General features: G+C 44.0%; 1 pseudogene; it reads right to left on the reverse strand.

Moving 5' to 3' along the window:
* Positions 1 to 360: 360 nt before the first annotated feature.
* LOC123133112 (disease resistance protein RGA5-like) lies at positions 361 to 6,847 on the reverse strand (annotated as a pseudogene).
* Between the last annotated feature and the right edge of the window lie 10,766 nt (positions 6,848 to 17,613).

Genomic DNA, 17,613 nt, shown 5'->3' on the forward strand with positions numbered 1-17,613 from the left:
ACCATAGAAAAAAAAAACTAATCTTTGGTATCCTTCAAATCATCTATATCCTTCGCGTCATCGATACGCTTCGAATCCTTATGTACCAGACGCTAGAAAATTACAGTGTATGATCACGTATATATGACTGATTATCAGCAGATACACAAGCAAGTCAAAACTGAAACAATAAGACATCCTATAACACAAGCAACCGGAGGAAAGCAAGTAAACAATTCTTCAAAGAGAAGATGTACTGCTTCATAGAAAGGTCCAAAATGGAGCTTCATAGAAAAGATTGAAAAACAGAGAATACATATGCTTGTGAGAACCAATGAATAAATAGCTTCGATATTACTGGAATAATAGAAATATAATGAGTTAGTGTCGTTACTCACTATGATTGAGCGCCTCAATGGAGATTCCTTGGCTTGAACATGTAGACCTTTGATACAGCAAATATTTATTTCATTATCTAAAAGAAAGGAGGCAGCTCTTTCTTCTGAAACTAACGGAATAAATATTTCTCCTAAATACTTCTTGCATTTCAACCATGATCGCTAAGTCAACAGAACATATACATTACCATCCAAAGCACATGGGTGGTCTCTCCTCCTTTTTCCGGGCTTGAGACCGGCTATGTGATATAAGTGCCACCTTACAATGGCATAGGCAGAGTTCCCCACCCACCCTCCCAAAAAGAAGAAAATGAAAAAAAAAGCACACCTAAAAAAATAATGAAGACGTTTTTTTGGTTTTTTGTATTATCAAATAAGTGCGAGGCGTAAGCTACAAACATAATAAGACATTTACTTATTTATTTTTTCTTGGTACAAACATAAATTTGTCAAAAAAAATCCCTTCCCCCCCCCAAAGAAATGCACTCTATCTCTAAATAAAACAAACATTTTTTTATTGTTCATGTTTTCGATTTTTTTGCCTTTTCTTTTACTACCCAATCTAATGCTAAAGGAGAAACATATTTCTTTTGTGATTTTCTTCGCACTCATGGATGAAATAAGCTGACGTCTTCGAAGTGGCGACAGTAAGTCCATAGAAGCCTTCGAGATGGCCACCATCCTGTAAGCAAAAAGTTTTGGGGTGGATTCCTAATTAAAAAGGTGAAACTGTACAGATGGATTGCTATGTATTTCTTAATCTGCTAATTTGGAATCTCCAAAAAAAATTGCTTACAAACATCGAAAACACTGGGGAGTTGCTTAGAAAAATTACTGGTATTACCCTCGCAAAAAAAGAAAGAAAAATTACTGGTATTAAATTGTTAATATAAGAAATGAGAAGAGTAATTAGTTAAGTGGCATCCGCCTGATGCCAATATAAATAATGGGCACATGTGGATACAAGTGTGAGAAAAAGAGAGACAGAGGCTGCCCGTTTATTACCAGCTTGAGATACATGGCATGACCCAAGGAAGAGATTCAAGGTTAGCTGCCCCCTCCTCCTCATCCCCACTGCAAGTGGCTTCACCATCGTCTGACTGGAGTAGTGTGTAACATGATATGTGGATTTCTATATAGCGTCTGAATCAATATGATGGAGTAGTGTGTACGCACGTACCTCTGCTTGGTCGGTACGTCATCGTCGTCGTAATAATAATCTTCATCATCATCGTCGTCACTATTGCCCGCCTGGAGATTTATTAGACAAAAACCAGACAGCCGGCCATCAGCGACATGATATTTACACATGTATAAATACAGAAATATCTATCGATCGATATGATGGACAGTGGTATGTACGTACCTCATCCTGGTCGGTGCCTGCATGATCATGTAGCCAACTCTTGAATTTGGTAACAAGGCCTTGTATTTCTTGTTCCCCGTACCTCCCGACCCGAGGCTCCGCGGGTCACGTAATCTTCTCTCGAGTGATCTATTCATGCGACGTATCCTTCCTTCCTGGTGTGCAGGAGGACGGCCCATATCCTCGGGTCTGTCCAAACCACGTAGGATCCACTCGAGATTATCAATGAGCATACCTGCCTCCTTATCGTAATTCTTTTTTTGTATGTAGAGATCAAGATTGGGATGGGTGCCTGAAGCCTGCCTTAGCGCTTGCTTCGCTTGCCTTACTTCCCTGTAGCTGCTGTTAGTGCAGTCAAGGTAACAGGTGACATACTTCAGCAAAGGGCAGATATTTCTCCTCCACTGCACCAAGCTGGCAGCATCCTTTCTTCCAGCGCTTGCACTGTATCCCAGGCATTCAAGCATCGGCAATGCTCCTTCTCCAACAACAATCTCTATCTTCCTCGTGTACAACAGTCTCAGCTTGTGAAACTCATTGCTGCAAAAAGTATATGATATGCTCTTTTCATCCTTACTACAGAGACCAAGGACGAGAAGTGACGACAACCTGCCGATGGTTTGAACATCCCGAACTTCTACCATATCCACTTTCAGCCATAGACAAGAAAGGAGTGGAACTCTTAAATGATTGATCCATGATGGCACCCTCGGTATAACTATGACAGTCAGAATTAAATCGTACAGCTTTGTACAGGGTGCCAAGTCTTCCAAGCTATCATTAAGGACAACCGAATACATAGCCTCACGACCATCATCCAAGATCCTCAAATTATGGATCTTGTGCAGGTTGCGCAGAGATTCCATCAGAGCCTTGCCTGCAGACTGCTCTATTTTATGGAAAAAGATCTTGAGCACCGTTAACTTTGTCAGCTTCGCCACCTCTGTGACGAAGTTTGGGCACTTCTCCACTGAATATAGTTGCAGCTCTTCAAGGCATGTCAGTTTCCCTATCTCGCCCTTCATCACTGTACCGTCTATCAGCCCACAAGCACCTCAAATTCATTAGCTCACCAACAGATTGGGGCAGCTCACTTGATCAAACTCCCTTACATCCAGTATCTCAAGAACACTTCAGATAATGCCCTATTCCTTCCGGGATTTGACTGCTGTCTTCACTAGTCCCCTAGGTACCTCAAACTGCACCAACTTACCGAGATGCTCAAGACTACTTACCTTCTGAAAAAACATAGTCCTCAATAACTAGCACACGCAGTACTTTAAAGCTCAAAGTAGGGGCATCCTATTGGCACTGCACTTGACAACATAAAATGACCTTACATGCTCCATTGCAATGCAAGAGTTGTGTTCCCCACCTTTTCATGTACTGCTACTCTGCGAACCTTGTTGGTTGACTTTTCCTCCGGACATGTGACGTGATGCTCCATATCATGTACTGTAACAAAGTTTACTTCATTTGATATGGGTGCGGATGAGATCAAGCACCATGTCCATGCACACGACAACCACTTTCGCCATTCAAAATATCATCACGATCTATCCACCGGATCATGCTTCTATTTACTAGCTTGCTGAAATAGCTCTCTCCTAACTGAAAGGACCTATCTGGGACAAAACCATCAGAGACCCACCTCCATATGAGTGTGTTTTTTTCAATAAAGCTATCTTCAGGGAACATGCTTAGATACAATAAACATGTCTTCAGATACGGAGGTAGATCATAATAACTAAAAGACAATATCTTTCTTGTGTTCTGAACAACTTCGCTGTCCTCATGCCCAAAACCAATGGCGTCATACACCTTAGACCAATCCTCACTCTGCTTTCCAACAAGCAAGCTAGCAATTGTAATGATAGCTAATGGCACACCGCCACATTTTTCAAAATTTTGTTAGTCACCTCAACATGTTGGTTAGATGAAGTTAGTCCTTCACCACCACATGTCCTTGTATAGAATAATAATTCTGAGTTATCACTAGAAAGTGGTTCCATGTTGTAGATACCACCAGCTTTTGTGCAACATACAACAAGACGAGTAGTTATGATTAATCTACTTTCCTGGATGACTGTCCATGAAAGCACATTTAATCATTTCCCATGTTCGTATATCCCATATGTCATCGATCACAAAGAAAGTACTATTTCCATGAGAGGCAAGATCTTTAATTAGAAAAGCAAATATAACATATAGTAGTATACCAGTAGAACAAGCACACCAACACATCAGACAAAAAAGGCATTTACTATAGCAAAAATATAATATAATATAATATAATATAAATACTCCCTCTGGATGCCATCAATGACACAGTACTATATTCCAGGGAATACTCTCAAACTTGAAAAGCATTCTTTTGCATACTTGAGTCCTTTAATTATCATTTCACATGTTTAATATGCTATAATTGGATGTCCACTAATTAGCCGCAAAACAAGTCATGTACTTACCCAGTTAAGTGCTTGACTGGTAATAATCTCGGATTTTAGCAAAGAATAGATGTGCCACATCTGTTCTACAGGTCTTGATGATATGGTGTTGGTACCCCAACACTCAGAAGAAATTATTTGCAAGCTTGGCAATTGAAAGTTGAAACACAGCAACCTGGTACACATGGTTAGCTGATTGTGTTTACTTGCATGTTGCTAATCCAATAGAGTAGCCTACGTCGGTGTGTTCGAGTCAGTTGACGCTCCATGCTTGTGCTGTAGGGTGTTCTCTAATTTAACCGTTCAGACTTTTCTTTGATGTACCTAATGCTCATTGAATAATATGAACTTAAAATTTCTATGGAAAAGTGAAAGAAACTAAATACATATGTTTTTTTATACATTAACATGTATAGTTTTAACTTTTTTTGGAAAAGGAGGTTAATAAACCCTCGGTCTACTGCCATCAATCGATGGCATTTTATTTCAACAAAGGTCTCACAAGAAATAATCATCAAGCCACCGCGAAGCCATCACTCACACCTACCAACTCGATCAAATGTAGAGTGCTCTCACTCTCCACATCTAAAACCGGTGTCATTACCGATCCGTCCACATAATGTATCTGAAAATACAACCGGTGCAGCAAACCTAAAGCGTACATCACATGCACACGTTTTAGAAGCCGCCATTATCATCGAACCGCTGAACCATCTTCAGAAAGAGATCTGCAACATCCTTGCCAGTCCAGCCATCTGTCGACACCACCATGGCACCCAATGACACCACCTCCTTGGGGCGCAAACCGATGAGCACGTCGTGTCGCTGCTGGTAAACCGTGACACCATGTCACCAAGTACCACCAGCTAACACAACTTGAAGTCTAGAAGATCTATCGTGCGTAGCACCTCCCAAAGAGGTATGACACAGCATAGCACATGTCAGCCAGGCATAACTTGAAGTCTAGAAGGTCCGTGGAAGATGAAGCCGCTGCACCTCCTGCCTGTGTCTTCCAGTGCTGCTACACAAATGATGCTCCCTAGAGAGAAACTACACTGCAGTTTCGCCATTGTCCTTTTTGGAAGACCAGATCCTAGGGTTTTCTCGGAGAAGCACGAGTGGGTCTACAATAGTTATACGATGATGCCTTCATCAATGTAACAATGCAGAACGCCACCATCACCTGTAGTCGGCTCGGTTTTCACCGGCAACTAAGTCTCCCCAACTCGTAGCCGGGACTTGATGACGGATCTCGAGATCTGACCACCCAGCCTCAGGCCGACCACCTCCGATGTAGGAGATGACCACCAGATCCACCGCCGTATATAGCAAGGCACAGCGGTCGGCCACTAACCGAAGGCTACACCCTCATGCAACCGGCCCTCCACCAGGCCCTCAACGGCGCCCTCTACGCCACTGCTACCAAGCCGGATTGGATGACCCAGCCACCTCCCAAGGCCGTGCACAGAGCCTACGGCCTCTGCCTAAGATACGATCTCGGCCGGCCTCGGCGGCTAGGGCCGGTGGGATAATAAATGGGGCAGCACGGTGCAAGTAGCTCCCGCTTGTGCAGGGTCCGACCACTTCAATTGGATGAATCAAAGGCAAAATATCATCAAGAGAATAGACCATATATATACTTTTTGCAGGCAAGAATAAACCATATGGAGTACTGTATTCCTTATTTGTCTGACAAAGCCTAAAGTTGCATTGCTATTCGGTTGGATGTTATACATGTTATATTAATGCCACTGTATTTTATTCACCCATACTAGTATTTTCACTTACATGTCAGCAGAACAAAAAGCATGCAGGACACTAGCATAGGGTAAAAATGCATACCTCTTGCCTACTAAGAACGTCTGCAGCTGGTTGATCAGCTGCCATTCATCCATTGTCGCTGAAGCTTTGTACAGCTCCCTGTCAAGTTCAAGGAGGATATCCCTAAGAACTTTCTTTGTGTCTGGACTTTGACCCACTGGAACAAAAACGGCACAATCAAAACTCTTTTTAAGCTTGTCATACACGGCTTTAGCCAGAGTTGTCTTGCCCAATCCTCCAAATCCAACAACAGAGACAACCTTGAGCCTTTCACCAGACGGGTCATCGCCCTTAGACAACCTCTCTGTTAGCTCATCCATTGACTTTTCAATGCCAACAAGGTCAGATACTTTGCTGTACATGGCCAAGAGACGTGGATCGACTTCCATTTTGGCATTAGTATTACCAATAACATCTTTGTATCTGTCATACCGCTCTTTCACCTCCTTAACTTGGATCTTGACGTCTTTGATGTCGTTGGCTATTTTGCGACGAATCTTGAGCTTGCTGGCCTTCTTGCAGGTCTTCTTGATGAACCTGAAGAAGGTGTGTGGCTCGGTAGGTTCAACACCTTCAACACGCACCATGAAGGAGTCAAGGCTATCCTCGATGGCATAGGACAGCTCCTGACATCGTTGGCCCAAATCTTGACCAGCGGATCAAGCTTGTCTAGTGGCACGTCGGACACCTTCAGGAGCGCAACTTCTATGACCAGGAGCTCATCCTTCAGGTCCCTGATCCCCTTCTTCAAACGCTTCTGCAGGTCGTACTCCTCCTTGAGCAGGCTTCCCCAGCTTGGGGAGGAGAGAGCTCATCGCCCCTGTGGCGAACTGCATCCTGACTCTCACCCTATCACTCTCTCACTTTTGCTAGCCCCCTCTCCCTCTTTTTCCCACCCTATCCTGACTTTCAGAACGCTCTTGCTTGCTGGGCTGTGGCTAGGTTGCTGCCGCTTGTATGAATATATGGAACTACTAGCTAGTTTGATTGGATCTGAGCTTCTTTGCACTGGAGGATAAGGATGCGTTTGCAACACTAGCTAGCTAGGTTAGTCCATGTGTACTTAGTAGTACTACTACGCTCCGTGCAAATGAAGCTTCACTAATTGATTCATGCGAGTTATATTGAAGTTTTATTACTACTTGCGTGCAACTGGCGTTTGAAAAGAGGTGCTCCGAAGGAGACGTGATGGGTAATGGCTAGCACGTGCCAAGCATCTCTAGATCTGCGCATCGTTTGTTGTTAGTGGCTTAATTAGTGCGCACTTTCAGGCCTTTTGTTTTTAAATGCCAACGACTCGCTCAATCTGCTGTCCGCTTTAGCTTCAAAGAGATATACCCACCGACGGTTAATCAAAACCGGCTTCGGTTTTTGTAATGGTTCATAACTGAATTGTATATCCATAGAGCGGCAATTTGGATTTCTTCCATGATTGAACTCTCGGGAGCACTAGGGAGTAGGGGCAGTGTTGTTACTTGCTACCAGGCTAGGTAGTACAAAGTTGCACAAGCCAGATTATTAGTGTAAACTATTTTCAATAAATAGTCTCTAGAATTTGTGCAAAACTACAAGTACCAAAGTTTTCTCGGTGGGGCTGTCAGAGAAGAGTTGCTACGAGGCTTGCTTTCAATATTAGCTAGCAGACACAAAATTTCTCTAGATCTGCCAAAAATTGTATGTTTGGTGCAGACCGAGGGAATCTAGTAACAGAGACGGTATATTTTTTTAAAATAAATATATTTTTTGGTATGTCCCTCCATTGGCTGTGAGCAATCCAATACTCACAAAGGGTGCCCTCCTCCCATGCATTGGTTAGCTTAGCTAGTGTAAGTGTAGCCGCGGGCATTTGGCAACGGGGTGGTTGTTCTTGCCCGGCTGGGTGTTGCCTTAGAGTTGTTCTACTTTGCACCTTGTATCCCCACTAGTAGAAAAAGGGTCAAACGTGAAGCACATTAGTGCCGGTTTGTTTTAGAGCCGGCACAAATGTATACATTAGTGCCGGTTCCAAATGGCTAGCCCGGGCCGCTCTCATTAGTACCTGGTTCGTGGCTAACCTTTAGCACCGGTTCGTTGCCACGAACCGGTACTAATGAGGGTGGTGGCAGGATGTTGTCAGTCTGGGCCCCTGCAGCACCTTTAGTACCGGTTCGTGCCACGAACCGGTACTATAGGTCCTCCTGCATATAAAACCCTTCGTCCAGCTCGCTCTGTTCTTCCCCCTTTCCCCTCTCCTATCCTCTCTGTTCTTCCTCTTCTCCCCTCGAGCTCATCACACATTTTGCCCAAAATTTTGTCAAGATTTGAAGGCCCCCATCCATTCAAGTGATCACAAAGGTTAGCAACTTTGTCCTTTCATCTCTCATTGCTAGATTAGCTCTTGCAATGCTTTATATAGTTATTAATTTGTGAGTTTAGTAATTTGGGAGGAAATATATATATGTGCTAGTATTTGATTTATATGCAATTTGAGGTCAAAATAACACTTAGTTTGCATATGTAGGTGTGGTTTACTTAGTGCCTTCTAAATCTCCGTCGTAACCACCGTCGATCGCCCGCACCGTCCCGCGCCGCACCACCTTGTGGTGAGCCTCTTGTTCATGAAATTTTATATAAAAAATTGATGTTTGTGTGATTTGGATATATAGTTACTCGTATAATAATTATCTTACCCGTACGTTGTTTGTTATACATAGTGCCATGGTTTTGATATCCGTCCCCGTCGGCCCTCGTCCTTGTTATGATTCGGATGTGGTATATTCTCTTTTAAAACTATTTGTTGCATTTCGTGTTTATGACAAATTATGCCCATCAAGTTGACATAGATATTTTTATCTAGGAGGTATGTGAACGGAAATTCCAACCGACCCTATTGTCGAGAGGTTAAATTTAGTTGAAAGAGAAAACGAGTACTTGAAAGAAAAATTGAAAAGAATTGAGGGGGAGAAGATGGAATTGGAGTTGCATGTTGCCGATGTCGTCGATGATCACAAGATCAAGATGGAGAAAATGCGCTTGAAGATTAGAAAGATTAGAAAATATGCCATCGATAGTGAGGCTTGGTATCATTATGCTGTTGGATCAATTGTTACCTTAGTTGCGATCTTGATCGCATTTGTTGTTGCATTTAAATGCTTTAGCTAGAGAGTTATTTGTTTGTTGCATTTAAGTGTTGTATGAACTTTATGTATGAACTTGTATTAATTTGGTCTATTCGGTGTTGTGTAATGAAGATGAGCCGGCAATGGATGTACGATGACCGATGCTCTCCCCAGTTTCGTTGAGGGCGTGCATACTTTTCTGCTTGCGGCTGAGGCAAACAAGCGGGCGGATGGTTTTATGCCTTGTCCATGTGCTGGCTGTAAGAATGGTCGCAATTACTCTACGTCAAGAACCATTCACGTCCACCTGTTTGAGTCCGGTTTCATGCCCCACTATAATGTTGGACCAAGCACGGAGAAAGAGGGGTTATGATGGAAGACAATGAAGAAGAAGAGGACGACGACAGCTATCCTGGCCATGGGTTCCCTGAATACGATGATACAACAATGGGGGAAGAAGCTGAGCCGGTAATGCGGGAAGAATCTGAAGAAGAGGCATCAGATGAGCCCGTTGATGATCTAGGTCGGGCCATTGCCGATGCAAAGAGAAACTGCGCAAGTGATTTGGAGAAGAAGAAGTTGCAGCGCATGTTAGAGGATCACAAAAAATTGTTGTACCCGAATTGCGTAGGTGACAAGAAAAAGCTGGGCACCACACTGGAATTGCTGCAATGGAAGGCAGAGAATGGTGTATCTGACAAGGGATTTGGAAAGTTGCTGGTAATGATAAAGGATATGCTTCCAAAGGACAACGAATTGCCCGAGAGTACGTACGAAGCAAAGAAGGCTGTCTGCCCTCTAGGGTTAGAGGTGCAGAAGATACATGCATGCCCTAATGATTGCATCCTCTACCGCGGTGAGTACGAGGATTTGAACGCTTGCCCGGTATGTGGTGCATTGCGCTATAAGATCAGCCGCGATGAGCATGGTGATGTCGAGGGCGAGCGCCCCAGGAAGAAGATTCCTGCCAAGGTGATGTGGTATTCTCCTATAATACCACGGTTGAAACGTTTGTTCCAAAACAAAGAGCATGCCAAGGCGATGCGATGGCACAGAGAAGACCGTAAGAAAGACGGAAAGTTGAGAGTACCCGCTGACGGGTCGCAGTGGAGAAAAATCGAAAGAAAGTACGGGAAGGAGTTTGCAGATGACGCAAGGAGCGTATGGTTTGGTCTAAGCGCAGATGGCATTAATCCTTTTGGGGAGCAGAGCAGCAACCATAGCACCTGGCCTGTGACTCTATGTTTGTATAACCTTCCTCCTTGGTTGTGCATGAAGCGGAAGTTCATTATGATGCCAGTGCTCATCCAAGGCCCTAAGCAACCCGGCAACGACATTGATGTGTACCTAAGGCCATTAGTTGAAGAACTCTTACAACTGTGGAATGGAACAGGTGTACGTGCGTGGGATGAGCACATGGGGGAAGAATTTGACCTAAAGGCGTTGCTGTTCGTGACCATCAATGATTGGCCAGCTCTCAGTAACCTATCAGGACAGACAAACAAGGGATACCGCGGATGCACGCACTGTTTGGATGATACCGACAGTATATATTTGAATAGTTGTAAGAAGAATGTGTACCTGGGACATCGTCGATTTCTTCCGAGCAGGCATCCCGTAAGAAAGAAAGGCAAGCATTTCAAAGGTGAGGCGGATCACCGGACGAAGCCTCGCCACCGTACTGGTGCTGATGTACATGATATGGTCAAGGATTTGAAGGTGATATTTGGAAAGGGTCCTGGCGGACAACCTGTTCCAAAGGACGCTGACGGACGCGCACCCATGTGGAAGAAGAAATCTATATTTTGGGACCTGCCATATTGGAAAGACCTAGAGGTCCGCTCCGCAATCGACGTGATGCACGTGACGAAGAATCTTTGCATGACCCTGCTTGGCTTCTTGGGCGTGTATGGGAAGACAAAAGATACACCTGAGGCACGGGAGGACCAGCAACGTATGCACGGAGAAGACGGCATACATCAGGGTCATGCAAGCTACGCTCTTACCAAAGAAGAGAAGGAAATCTTCTTTGAATGCCTGCTCAGTATTAAGGTACCGTCTGGCTTCTCGTCGAATATAAAGGGAATAATAAACATGGCAGAGAAAAAGTTCCAGAACCTAAAGTCTCATGACTGCCACGTGATTATGACGCAACTGCTTCCGGTTGCATTGAGGGGGCTTCTACCGGAAAAACGTTCGATTAGCCATTGTGAAGCTATGTGCATTTCTCAATGCAATCTCTCAGAAGGTAATCGATCCAGAAATCATACCAAGGTTACAGAATGATTTGGTGCAATGTCTTGTCAGTTTCGAGTTGGTGTTCCCACCATCCTTCTTCAACATCATGACGCACGTCCTAGTTCACCTATGCGAAGAGATTAACGTTTTGGGTCCTGTATTTCTACACAATATGTTCCCCTTTGAGAGGTTCATGGGAGTCTTAAAGAAATATGTTCATAACCGTGCTAGGCCAGAAGGAAGCATCTCCAAGGGCCATCAAAATGAGGAGGTCATTGAGTTTTGTATTGACTTTATTCCTGACCTTAAGCCGATTGGTGTTCCTGAATCGCGGCATAAGGGCAGACTGGATGGAAAAGGCACGCTAGGAGGGGAACAAATAATATGTATGGACGGACATTCTCTCACTAGAAGCACACTACACAGTTCTACAGAATTCCGCCTTGGTGGCTCCGGATATGGATGAACACAAGAATTTGCTACGCTCCAAACACCCGGAGCGGTCTGATGACTGGATTACACGTGAACAAACCAGGAGTTTCGCCAGCTGGTTGCAGACACGTACCATGCATCACACCTCTATTGAAGATGACCTGTACTTGCTGTCCCAGTTACCATCTTCGAATATAATGACTTTCAAAGGGTACGAGATAAATGGTAATACATTTTACACGATCGCCCAAGATAAGAAGAGCACCAACCAAAACAGTGGTGTCCGCTTTGATGCAGAAACCAAGACGGGAAAGGAAACATATTATGGTTATATACAGGACATATGGGAACTTGACTATCGACGTGGTTTAAAGGTCCCTTTGTTTCGGTGCAAATGGGTCAATATGACACGAGGCGGGGTAACGGAAGACCCGCAGTACGGAATGACAACAATGGATCTCAACAATCTTGCATATGCAGACGAACCATTCGTCCTAGCCAATGATGTGGCACAGGTTTTCTATGTGAAGGACATGTCTACCGAGCCAAAAAAAAGAAAAGATAAGGAAGCGAATGCATCGTACGATGAGCCAAAGCGGCACATAGTTCTTTCTGGGAAGAGAAACATCGTGGGAGTGGATGACAAGACAGACAAGTCAGAAGATTATGAAAAGTTTGATGAAATTGCTCCATTCACAGTGAATATTGACCCGAGCATCCCGTTAAATGATGAAGATTTTCCATGGTTACGGCGCAAAGGGACACACGCGAAGAAAAAGTTTCACACCCAAAGATCTGGGATGTGATGGGCTTCACTATCATCACTTTCTTCTGTGTTTCACACCCAGAGGGGAATCTCTGTAATAGTTAGGGTAGTTATGTGTTTTGGCATTTGAAAACGCGAAGAAATTTTATGTGCAAACAAATTCTTTCATGCCTTTACTGATTTTTAAAGTTAAGTTATTCACAAACTAGTGATTCACACTAATTTCAAATAATTCAAAATTTAAACTATTCAAATTTGAAAACTACAGGCACTAACAGAAAGTTTGTACCTAAAGAGGCTGTGTGAGCCTCCGGTCAGGCTATGGCCCCACCATCACCATTTATTGCCGGTTCGTACCACGAACCGGTACTAATGAGGTTGTGTCAGGTAAGGCTGGGGCCCCACGAGCACCTTTAGTACCGGTTCATGGATGAACCAGACGTAAGCTGTTTTTTAGTCCCACCTCGCGAAGTGAGAGGGACTAGGAGCGGTTTATAAGCCCTGAGTGCAGAGACGATGAAAAACTATAGCTGAAAAGAAAAAACTATAGCTGAAAAGAAAAAATAGCAGAAAAGAAGAAAAACTATAGCTGAAAAGAAAAAACTATATAAAAAATATTCACACTAATTTCAAATAATTCAAAATTTAAACTATTCAAATTTGAAAACTACGGGCACTAACAGAAAGTTTGTAATTTTTTGTACCTAAAGCAAAAATATTCACAAAAAAACTCTAAATACACAAAAAAAACAACACAAAAATAAATAAAGCAAAAAATAAAAAAGCCCGCCTACTAGGCCATAGCGGCCTGCATACGACTAGAAACCCAACCTATTTTTAGGCCAGGATGCAGGCCCGCAAAGGCCAAGTGGGCCTACAGGACAGCAAAGAACACGTAGGCCCAGTAGGCCTGCTTTGGAGAGGAGTTCGAGAGAGCGACCACACGGGGGTTTATAAACCAGTGCGGTCGCCCCTCGGCTAGCGAGGTGGGACTAAACTTGCCGCACCGCACCTGCGCCAGCGCACCCCCTTTAGTACCGGGTCGTGGCGCAAACCGGTACTAAAGGGGGGGGGGCCTTTAGTACCGGTTTGTGCCACCACCCGGTACTAAAAGGGGTCGCTTCCCGCCGCTTGGCCTGGCCAAAACAGGCCTTTAGTACCGGTTGGTGGCTCCAACCGGTACTAAAGGTGCCTTCTATATATACAACAGCTACGAAAATTTCAGTTTCCCTCTGTTTGTTCCTCTGTCCCGTCGTCTCCGTCGCCGTCGCCGCCGCCCTCGATCGTCTCCGTCGCCGCTCGTCTCCGTCGCCGCCCCCATCCCCGTCGCCGCCCCCGTCCCCGTCGCCGCCCCGGGCCCGTCCCCGTCGCGCCGTCCCCGTCCCTGTCGCGCCGTCCCCGTCCCCGTCGCGTCGTCCCCGCCGTCGCCGTCCCCGCCGTCGCCTCGCCTCGCCGTCGCCGTCGCCCGCTATGATCCCTCCGGCCCCGAGCCCGTACACACACACAAGCATGTTTAATTAGTTTAGATAATTAGTCTTTAATTAGTTTAGATTATTTAGATTATTATTTTGTATATTTAATTAGTTTAGATAATTAGTGTTTAATTAGTACACACACACGTATTTTGTATGTTTAATTAGTTTAGATTATTTAGATTATTATTTTTTCACTATTATATATGTATGAATGCATGTTAGATGGATATAATTATTGTTTAATTAGTATGGAAATTTTTTATATAATGTTGTTTTTCAGTTTTTTAATGGATGTATAGAAGTTGTGTTTCTGTTTTAGTGCTAGATGCTTAATTAGTATGAAATAGTATATAGATTTTTGACATATGCAATGATAGCATAATTAGTGTTATATAGAAATGTTAGAAATTTTAGTTATCAAAATCCAATCATTAAAAAAATGTTACTTTTTGCGGGCATATAGCCAGTTTTGAGCAGATCAGCAGCTAGTTATACTCTCTGTACATCAATGAGTCATTACTGTTCGACCTATATATGCTGGGAAGAAGAACTGCTTCTGCTGCAGTATTATGGTTCCACTTTTTCTGAAGATCGGTGCTTGTTATAGCATTTGCAGAAGCCACTCTGTAAATATATAAGAAAAAGAACAAGGATACTTTGAAAAACATAAATTTGGTTCGCTGCTGATCTCAAGATAGTGGTCAGACAAATGAAAGTTAAGGATGCAGAGTCCCGTTAGGTTAGGTGTCATTGACTGCGTGCACAAGGCAAAGCTGGCATTTGGGTTCTGGACAGGAACTCATGATTCAGACAAATGACAAAAGATGTGTAACAGAGATGCGTGACTTTTAAATTCAGTGCCTGAAGTTCTTTAATTCTCTGGAAGTCCGAAGTGTAGTGATGGGTAACTTCGCGGTTAAGTTTCGGGTCAGGTCCAAAGCTGTTGGGTTTAACTGGGCTCTGGTGGCGGTTTATGGTGTCGCGCAACCCGAGCTTAAACCGGAGTTTTTGGCAGACCTTGTCCGAATCTGCGGATCCGAGTAGCTTCCAATTTTAGTTGGAGGTGACTTCAACATCATTAGGAGGAGAGACGAAAAGAATAATGATAATTTTGATGGCAGATGGTCGTTTATGTTCAATACCATTATTGAAAGCTTGGATCTGAGAGAGACAGAGCTTCCCGGTAGAAAATTTACCTGGGCTAATGCTTTGCCAAATCCGACATATGAGAAGCTTGATCGAGTCCTCGCGAGTGTCGAGTGGGAATAGAAGTTCCCTCTCGTAACTGTTCAGGCTCTCTCGCACGAAATATCGGATCACACACCTTTATTCATGGACTCAGGACAGCCAAACCACGTGGGAAACAAAAACACCTTTTCTTTCGAGCTGGCATGGTTTGAACGAGAAGGTTTCTTGGATCCGATTGCTAAGGAATGGGCTAAGGATGCAGGAGGTGCGACTTCTGTCGAGCGTTGGCAGAATAAGATTAGGCATTTGAAAAGTTTCCTACGGGGATGGGCTAAACACCTTAGTGGGGTCTATAATGTTGAAAAGGAAAGGCTCCTCTTTATGATTCAGACCCTAGATATAAAAGTCGAATCCACGATCTTGCAAGCCGCAGAGCTCCAGGATAAGCTGGATGCGGAGATGAGGTTGAAAGAACTTCTCCGCGACAAAGAATTGAAGTGGGCGTTGCGGGCTAAGGTCCGCAAAGTGGTCCAGGGGGACGCAAACACTCAATTCTTCCACTTGATTGCTAATGGCAAGCACAGAAAGAAGAGGATCTTTCAGCTTGAGCAAGATGAAGGAACCATTGTAGGGCAGGACAACCTGAAACTTTACATCATCAAGTATTATAAGCAGTTATTTGGACCTCCGGAGGATAGTTGTGTGTCCCTCGATGAGTCCAGGATTGAGGATGTGCCTCAACTAACTGCTAATGATAATGATATTCTGGTTGCCCCGTTCTCTGAGAAGGAGGTGTTTGATGCTATAGCGCAGATGAAAAACAATAAGGCTCCCGGGCCCGATGAATTCCCGACGGAGTTTTACAAAAAGTGTTGGCATATTATGAAGGGGGATTTGATACCAATGTTCCATGATCTTTTCTCTGGACAGCTTCAGTTATTTCACTTAAATTTTGGAACAACAACACTGCTTTCTAAGAAAACGGATGCTGTGAGAATCGAGCAGTTCAGGCTGATCTGCCTTCTCAATGTTAGTTTCAAAATTTTCACCAAGGTTGGGACTAATCGGCTCACACAGATTGCGCATTCTGTGGTGCAGCATTCACAAACTGCTTTCATGCCGGACAGAAACATCCTAGAAGGGGCGATGGTCCTTCACGAAACGCTCCATGAAATTCACTCCAAAAAATTGGATGGAGTCATTTTTAAGGTGGATTTCGAGAAAGCGTATGATAAAGTAAAATGGCCATTCCTACAACGGGCATTGTGTATGAAAGGTTTTGATGAAGCATGGCGCCGCCAGGTTGAATCTTATACGCAAAAAGGGAGTGTTGGAATTAAAGTGAATGACGAGATACGTCATTATTTCCAGACACATAAGGGCCTGAGACAATGAGATCCGATGTCCCCTATCCTGTTCAACATTGTCGTTGATATGTTGGCAATTATGATAGGAAGGGCTAAGGAGGCTGGTCAAGTGGGTGGCCTGGTACCTCATCTCGTTGACGGAGGTGTGTCCATCCTTCAGTACGCCGATGATACAATCATCTTTATGGAGCATGACTTGGCCAAAGCAAGAAATATGAAGCTAGTGTTATGCTTATTTGAACAATTGACCGGGTTAAAGATTAACTTTCACAAAAGCGACTTGTTCTGCTTTGGTAGAGCCAATGACGAATAAGAGGCCTATAGGCAATTGTTTGGGTGCGATTTGGGGGCATTACCTTTCACTTATTTAGGAATACCAATCCACCATCGTAAGCTGACAAACAGAGAATGGAAGTGCATCGAAGACCGATTTGAAAAGAAACCGAGCTGCTGGAAGGGCAAGCTCATGTCATATGGAGGCCGATTAATTCTGATAAATTTGGTTCTCACGAGTATGCCTATGTTTCTTTTGTCGTTCTCCGAAGTCCCGGTTGGAGTTAGGAAACGAGTGGACTTTTATCGCTCACTATTCTTTTGGCAGGGTGATGAACTAAAAATAAAATACCGTTTAGCCAAATGTGATATCATTTGTAGACCGAAAGACCAAGGGGGTTGTCGGTGTCAAAACCGGCGGATCTCGGGTAGGGGTCCCGAACTGTGCGTCTAGGCGGATGGTAACAGGAGACGAGGGACACGATGTTTTACCCAGGTTCGGGCCCTCTTGATGGAGGTAAAACCCTACGTCCTGCTTGATTAATATTGATGATGTGTGTTACAAGAGTAGATCTACCACGAGATCAAGGAGGCTAAACCCTAGAAGCTAGCCTATGGTATGATTGTTGTTCGTCCTACGGACTAGAGCCACACCGGAGAGGGCTAGGGTTACACATAGTCGGTTACAATGGTAGGAGATCTACATATCCGTATTTCCAAGCTTGCCTTCCACGCCAAGGAAAGTCTCATCCGGACACGGGACGA

This window comes from Triticum aestivum, chromosome 6B, assembly GCF_018294505.1.
Source record: "Triticum aestivum cultivar Chinese Spring chromosome 6B, IWGSC CS RefSeq v2.1, whole genome shotgun sequence".
In the NCBI taxonomy this organism is placed as follows: domain Eukaryota; kingdom Viridiplantae; phylum Streptophyta; class Magnoliopsida; order Poales; family Poaceae; genus Triticum; species Triticum aestivum.